Source organism: Coptis chinensis, chromosome 4 (assembly GCF_015680905.1).
Source record: "Coptis chinensis isolate HL-2020 chromosome 4, ASM1568090v1, whole genome shotgun sequence".
Lineage (NCBI taxonomy): Eukaryota > Viridiplantae > Streptophyta > Magnoliopsida > Ranunculales > Ranunculaceae > Coptis > Coptis chinensis.
Window position 1 is genome coordinate 3,846,861 of NC_141459.1, and position 7,555 is coordinate 3,854,415.

At 35.9% G+C, this 7,555-nt stretch overlaps 1 long non-coding RNA gene across 6 annotated transcripts; it reads right to left on the bottom strand.

Moving 5' to 3' along the window:
• Positions 1–328: 328 nt before the first annotated feature.
• On the bottom strand, positions 329–5,470 carry LOC147501278 (uncharacterized). 6 transcript variants are annotated; one of them, XR_015221297.1, is made up of 4 exons: positions 5,234–5,432; positions 4,919–5,140; positions 4,022–4,230; positions 329–1,274 (listed from the first exon to the last, which is right to left on the bottom strand). It is a non-coding gene; the product is annotated as an uncharacterized LOC147501278 (long non-coding RNA). The 6 variants fall into 6 exon arrangements; XR_015221299.1 differs by lacking the exon at positions 329–1,274 and adding an exon at positions 1,289–1,525 and having other exon boundaries at positions 5,234–5,433; XR_015221300.1 differs by lacking the exon at positions 329–1,274 and adding an exon at positions 1,630–1,908 and having other exon boundaries at positions 5,234–5,433.
• Positions 5,471–7,555: the final 2,085 nt, after the last annotated feature.

Here is a 7,555-nt window from a genome sequence, read left to right on the forward strand (position 1 = left end):
AAAAATCATTTTTTTTGTTTGTCCTTACGTGTGTTTGAATAAGAGGTCTTAAAAAGATGAACATATCCGGATGGGGATGAAGTTAGAAGATAAGTTTATCTCAAGATAATCAGAAGTCTGACTATTAACCTAATAAGTCACCAGTGCATTTCATCAGATTAACCTGAACAATTAGGGAGGAGTGTCATGAAACCTGTGGCCTGAAGCCCCAGCAAGTTGTGAAATGCAATTCAATTAACTCCTATCCACAATCGCTGTCAGAATCAACTTAATACATTCATTGTCCACTTGCGTGTTCTATCATATTCATAGAGATTGAGAAATCTAGTGGGTGAAATTTGCTTGTCTTCTGTTTAGTAATGAATAAAATTCAAAATTTATCGATGGTCTATTAAATAGTGATCCAATGTTTGAAGGGATAATTTGTCATAAAAGTTCTTAAAAAGCAAGTAGGTGCAACTTAAGCTGTTGTCGTGAAAAGGGAAGTAAAACCAAGACATTCAACATAAGTGAAACTGGAGTCCATAAAAGCAGGAAGAATGCTGGACATGGCTTTTGGTTAACGATGGATTTTGTTGTTTCGAATCATTTCGCCTACAGTGAAATTCTCCATGACGTTACTCAGAGCTTCGCTTTTTTCTCCGACAACAAGAAAGGGAAGGAATGCACGTTTGAGCTTTGAGCAACATAGCAGCCATCCGAACGCATTTGCAAAAGAAGGGAAATGTAATAAACAATTATCATTGACGAAAAACATTTGAAAATCTGGATCAAATGATTCATGCAGTGCCAATCACTACAGTAACTACATCAAATCACAAAAATATATTTTTTCTTAAGCAACATCTCGCATACCGACAGTTGAGAATGTTTCTAAATGAAATATCTACACATCAGACAATCGCGTACAACGAAGTTGGGAGGTGACTTTGAACAAACTCCCACAGCACAAGTGTTTTACTGCTCTTTCATCGAGTACTGTCTCTAGATAGTCTGTAAATAGTTCCCTGATCTCTAAAATGCATACACTCTACTTCAGTTTTCAAGAATGGATCTTATTCTCCTTCTGCAGTTATTTGCTTATTTGGTTTAGACCGACTATCGCTGCCTCCTCATCCTAACTGCCTCCCTCTCAGACCAATAAATGTCAACGGAATTCAAATAGATGCCCTGAAGGCATTGCAAAATTGTCATATCTTCAGTTACTACTGTAGGATAACTCTCTTGAGTCACATGGAGCCATTTCCTGACTAATCATCAAGGCAAACACAGGCCTACACAAGTAGAGAAGGGATGGGTCAATAAAATATATTGAGTGGATAACAGTAGGTGTAGATAATTGGTAGTTGTGTCCTCTCAAGTGAAGAGCCAAAGGATTAAATAATCCAGCCCTTCTTCTTTGGCTTTAAGAATTCTTTATCCATGTTAAAGAGAGTCGAAAGATACGGGAGTGCGATGGACCTAACTTCAACTTGAGACGAAATCATATGAAACTCGCTTTCAGTGGACTTTCTCTTTTAAGATCCTACATATTAATACAAAGATGCTCATTCAGTTCGTAAGGCCTGGGAACTTCAAACGGATGAGCAAAGGTTTGAATATTATGGAATCATATCAACATAAAAAATCTGTTAAGCAACCAAATTTTCCGAAGTGATTGATAGCTCACGTTGCAAGAAGAGGTGTTGGGTTTAGATTAACTCGTCCTACAGAAAAAGAACTATAATAATAAGTTCCGGACGGTAACTCTGACAGGATATCCTGAAGGGAGTGGAGGAGCAAGATTCACTAAGCCGGTCTCAGGATAAGCTTCGGCAGCTGTAACAAAGTACTCCTTGAGAAAATATTTACTTCGTTAACAATGACAGATCACATGGCAGGCTGATCTAACCCTAGTCCTCAATTAGACTGCATTTATAAAGGAACACCAAGGTAGAAGGATTCTTCAATCAATAAACACTAGTGACCAGTGGCACTTCCATTAAGCTCTCTGACACAAGTCTCTAGATATGAATCACAAGGAATGATAACATGAGTAACTCAAGATGAGTCTCTAATAATAGTTTCTGATGTTTGCAATACTTACTACCGAGAGTCAAGCTCAGATGAACATACAACAAGATGACATACAGAAAAAATGAAGTGCTTCATAAACGACCTTCATTTGCTGTATTTTTTAAGCATAGGAGCTTTACGATGCACAAGAAAAAACTACAAAGAAATCGATATGACATGAATATGATGTGAACCACACTCATGTCTATGGTGCTGAATCAATTTACAGTGCTATAATTAAATCTCTTCATTATGATACTGGAATGTAGCTAGTTCTAAAGAAATTAAAGGAGGTATTAGGTTAATCTCACTACAAACACAATTATCTGCATGAACAATATTTAGGCTGTCATATGTCATAACTATAGGCAAAAGGACCAAGGATTAGACATTAGAATAAATAAAAATTACATCTACGAGTGAAAGATTGGCATTAAAATGGAGATCATGCATTATTCTTGAACTACTTATATGCACAAATCATGTAGCAACATAAAGCCCGATAAAGATGCACAGCATCAAAAGTGGATTTCTATGCAAGAAACACCCACATCCCAATAAGGTTTCAACCCCCCATCATGTGCCATCCCTCTTCTTGCACCCTTAGCAAGGTAATAAGAAAAAAATGATTAAATCCCAATTTATTAAAATAGAAATCTAGCCGAATACAAAATCATTAGACTTGAAGCTTTTAAAAGTTAGTTCCCAGCTGCCAAATCAAAGAGTCTCCTTCACCTTGAGGGTAATTAGCCATAGGTATTCTCTTCATGCTCAAAATCCTTCTGCTTCTTTGTCTCCATAAGACCCAAAGAATAAATTATTGAAATGTCAACCACCCAAAGAATAAATTCTTTGTCTCCTTCTGCTTCTTTGTCCGCCACCATCTTGTCTTTGACAAAAGAGGGTAAATAATCAGCTTGGTCTTCAAAGCCTCCTCGATAGATAGAGGCAGTGTCCAAGGATGACTCTAAGAAGAAAAGAAGCCTTCCCAGACGCAGAACAACAAAGCACAGAGAGATGATCCACATCTTCGCAAAGGGGCCTCACGTGAGGGAGATTCATGCCACTTTTATTAAAACCTGCTAGGTAGGGAACGCAACAGGGGTCCATATATCGTATTTACAATCAAAATACGGTCCCCGAGAGGCTTCTTCCTCATCGGTTAGGCCCAGATTGCCTGCCTTATTCTGTCACCGAAAATCCATGTCAGCGCACCACCAAAGATCTATTTCTAGGGTCTGAATTCTCTTGTGGTAAGCTGTATACAATTGAAGATAGTAAGTCTAAATGGAATAGAATCGCACTCAATCTTCTTGCAGGGTAAGTGCTACACAATCTCATTACCTTTCCAAGTGTCCTTCCAAGAGGAAATAAAAACAATGGCTTCATGCTCAAAAGAAATTCCTTTTAGCAAACTTGGGCTACATTCAGGATACCTCTCCAAAGTAAAAGTTTATAAAGGTTGGAAGGAGATGGTCATCTATTTTCCTTAATTTCCTTATCCATTTTGCAATAAGGGCATCACTAATGAGGGGGGAGTATGTTGCACATTAGAGCTCCAAGTTCTATTCCATTTTCCCCAACGATTCTCAAAACCCCACCCCACATAAATCTTCAAATCCTATGCGTCACAATCCTGTTTGTGCATGTCACAAAGAGATTGCAACTCCAACATAGCCCAAAATTATGTACCTTAAAACCCACTCAAAAGATGAATTTGCATCATCACCTCAGACTTCCAATCTTTGATGTTCACTAAAGGGGCACTCTTAGGATTTTCTGACCCCAGTAACCCTCCTAATAACTAATATTTCTAAGAGCTCACACATCATAGTCATTTAATACGAAAATTTTACGTGTCTAACTATTAACAGGTGATAAAAGTGTGCTTATACATATAAACCAAAAAACAAAGAAAAAAAAGGTGTTACAATTGGGCTATAAGTAGCTTGGATAGTAAATTTACCTCAACAAGAAGAGTGCAGCTTCATCTGAGGCCCCTTGGGTTCATCTCTTAAAACCAGTAAGTGACATCATGTGCTCCAACCTGCTAGGTTTAGATGAATGAGAAAGGCCCAATGTTGTGTCTCTTGAAACCGCACAGATCAGCCAATCGGTTTACATGAGAGCGGTTGCTTCAGAACCATACAAAAGAACAAATAGGACGATACCAACCTGACAAGTCACAATCTAGCAGTTCAACTGTTGCCTATCAGGTTTCCCACTCAAATCTAATACGATTTTATTGAACCATCAAGTTCCAGAGATATATTTCCAATTATAGAGGGCTCTAAGTTAACTCAAAACTTCCACATCAGTAAAAAGGAAAAGGGGGATAACATATATATATATTTTTTTTTAAATACTAGTTATGCAATATCAGTTCAGAATTAACTGCTGAATTAGTATAACGGATGTGATTATCATTTGTTAAAAACACTCATAAGAAATCAGATTACCCTGCAACAGTATGGTGTGTTTGCTTGCCTTACACTTAAGTGGCTTACTATAGTTCACATTGGTTAATAGCTATCTCGGAAATCTGTATCCAATGCACAAAATCAGCCTTGCTAAGTGATAATGAGTACACGAATGCAAAAAAGAAGTGTTCCTAAAAGCCAAACCAGAGCAACCAAAAGCGACGAGGTAGGAAACAACCATACGAGTCACAAATATATACCAGTTCAAAGGGTATACAACCGTTACTGTTTTTCGGAACAACATTTTGAATCTCTTTAGATAAGTATCAGCACCCTCGGAACAAGAAAAGGGCTACTCTACAAAACTTGTATGGACTATGGATATAAGTTTCCTTGTATAAGTAAGAAATGGATCAAAGACAAGTAATGATCCCCTGTTTTACCTAACTGAACATGTTTACATGGACAAAGGTAGCAGCATTCTCCTCTCCCTTTTCTTTGCCAACTTTCTCCTCCGAGAAATTTTGAGGCATATAGGAAGAAGAATTCCCAAGCATATAATGACAAAAGATAGTCGGAAGCGTCTGAAATATAGCGTCATGTATGCAGATATTACAAGCACGCTAAACAGCAGGGCAAGTAAGCGGGCAACATTTACATCAGCTCTACACGAAAGAAATTTTAAAAACAAATGTGTCAAAATAAAAACTATACTATTGATATTATGAGGAAAAGAGAGGAGAAACATCCATACATACTTGGTCAATAATTGGAGTTTGGGAGAGAAGATAATAAGCTTTGCCCACTTTTGTTGGGATCGAAACTGATAATCTCTCAGTTGTTCCGCTAGTTTTGAACGAGTTATCATTTCTTATTAGATCGGAGCCCCCCGATCTTTCAATCCTAAATTTTATAGGCTTTACTAGTTTACTGCCAATATATATATTTCTGCGCGACAGAAGGGATGTTGTGCTTTGGGTTGCTGCTTCACTATCGTAAGTTTCTTATGTGGACCAACCAGCTTCTAATATAATACAACCATATTTAAACCTATCAAAATAATTTTTTAGGAGGAATTGATTATTTTCAATGCAGGTGATAATTTTCCCCCTTATTTTAAATAATATGAAAACTAATTCTAATTTCAGTGAGATGAGAGAGTTTTTTTGTAAATTACTTAAAACGGAATGAGCTGATTAAAATAATTAAGAGATGAGATATTAGAAATAGCCCTATTCGATTGAGAAGTGTAGTTCTTAATAACCTGGCTATCATATAGTATAGAGATATGAGCCAAGTCTAAACACATTTTAGAGCTCGAGCTCAAAGTCTAAACTACCTGGTGAGCTACTTGAAACTTCTCATATTTTACATAATTTTGTTAAAACTTAGGGTAATTGTTATAATAGTGTTGGATTGTAATAGCTTATTATATATTTATTGTAATCATAGTGTGTTCATCTTATAAAGCCCGGCATCTCCAATGGGAGTTGTAAACCATAGTTAATAAGCTAATAACTAGAATAACAAGTAGGGAATTCCCCATCCGGATACAAATTGTTAAAAAGTTCAGACTTCAATTGGAGTGACGTGTGAATTTAAAGTATATTCCGGCGTTACTTTTTTTTACCTTTTTTTAAATTAAAGAGGCACCTCACTTAAAGTGATGACCGAGTTTAAAATCAATTTTTTTACATTTCTCCATTGGGAACTATAGAATGTAGATATACTAGTGATCTTTCTCGATAAAGCAATTCTCATTGCAACAAAAAGCAAACTTCTTCACATTGCTTCCCTTCTTGATTTTTTTTCCCTCCCCTTCCTATTTATTGTTTTGCATCCTTCTTACCTTCTCGTTTTTTCTCATCTTTCAAAACCTTCTTCTTCTCACCATTTTTTGTTTCTAGCGATACCTTGTTATCTTGTTCTTCATCTTAAGGGCCATTTGTTTTTGCCTCTTATAAGACCTTGAGGTCTTATAACCTCTTATAAGATGTGGCCCTGATTTTGGACATTTTTTTTAGTTTGTTTTTTAATCTTATAAGAGGCATTCTACTCCATAATTTATAGAAATGTCTTATAAGATATGAGCCAAGTCTAAACACCAAAAATTAGATCTTTCAATTCAAAGTCTAAACTTAAAAAATGACTTACTTGAATACCCTCATATTTTACATCATTTTCTTTTAAAACATTTTCATTATCTTATTTTAAATAACTGTTTACCCTTGTAACCAGCTTATCATACCATTCCATTGTAATCACTACTGTGTTCATCACCACCAAAGCCCGCATCTCCAAAACCACCACCAAACCATACCACCACCATAATAATCCACCATAACTATAATTAAGAAGTATCACCACCATTCCCATCCATTAAAAATTGTTACCAAAGTTCAGACTTCTTATTAAGTGACGGTCATCATTCCACTAAACCACCGTATATTAAAATTATCACCACCACCACCACCAAATAACAAGTAGTGCTTTTAAGACATCCACCATTCTACTACCACCACCATCACCATGCTTTAAAATCAATATCATCATTTTCCATTACCAACTATAGAATATTAAGACCATACCACTACCATTGTTAATATACTAGGATCTTTCTCGAAAAAGCAATTCTCATTATCAAAAAAATTTGAAACTTCTTCAAATTGCTTTATTTTAAATTTTTATTCCCTCCCTTCCTATTTATTATTTTGCAAATCCTTCTTACCTTGTCATGTTTTGTTTTTTCTTTTTAAAACCTTCTTCTTCTTAAAAACAAAACCATTTTTGTTTCTTATAAGACCCTTCTTATACCTTGTTTTAAGACCCTCTTATTCTTCATCTTAATGTCTTATTTATTCTCACCATTTTTTGTTTCTAGCGGTACCCTCTTTAATTTTCTTGTTCTTCATCTTTCAATGTCTTCATCTTCTTCTTCTCATCCTTCAAAACCTTATTCTTCTCACCCTTTTATGTTCCTAGTGATACCTCCCTTTTCATCTTTCAATGCCTTATTCTCTTTCTTCTCAAGTAGACGTTGAGAAACTCTCTACTCCATAATTTATTTATTTATTTTTTAG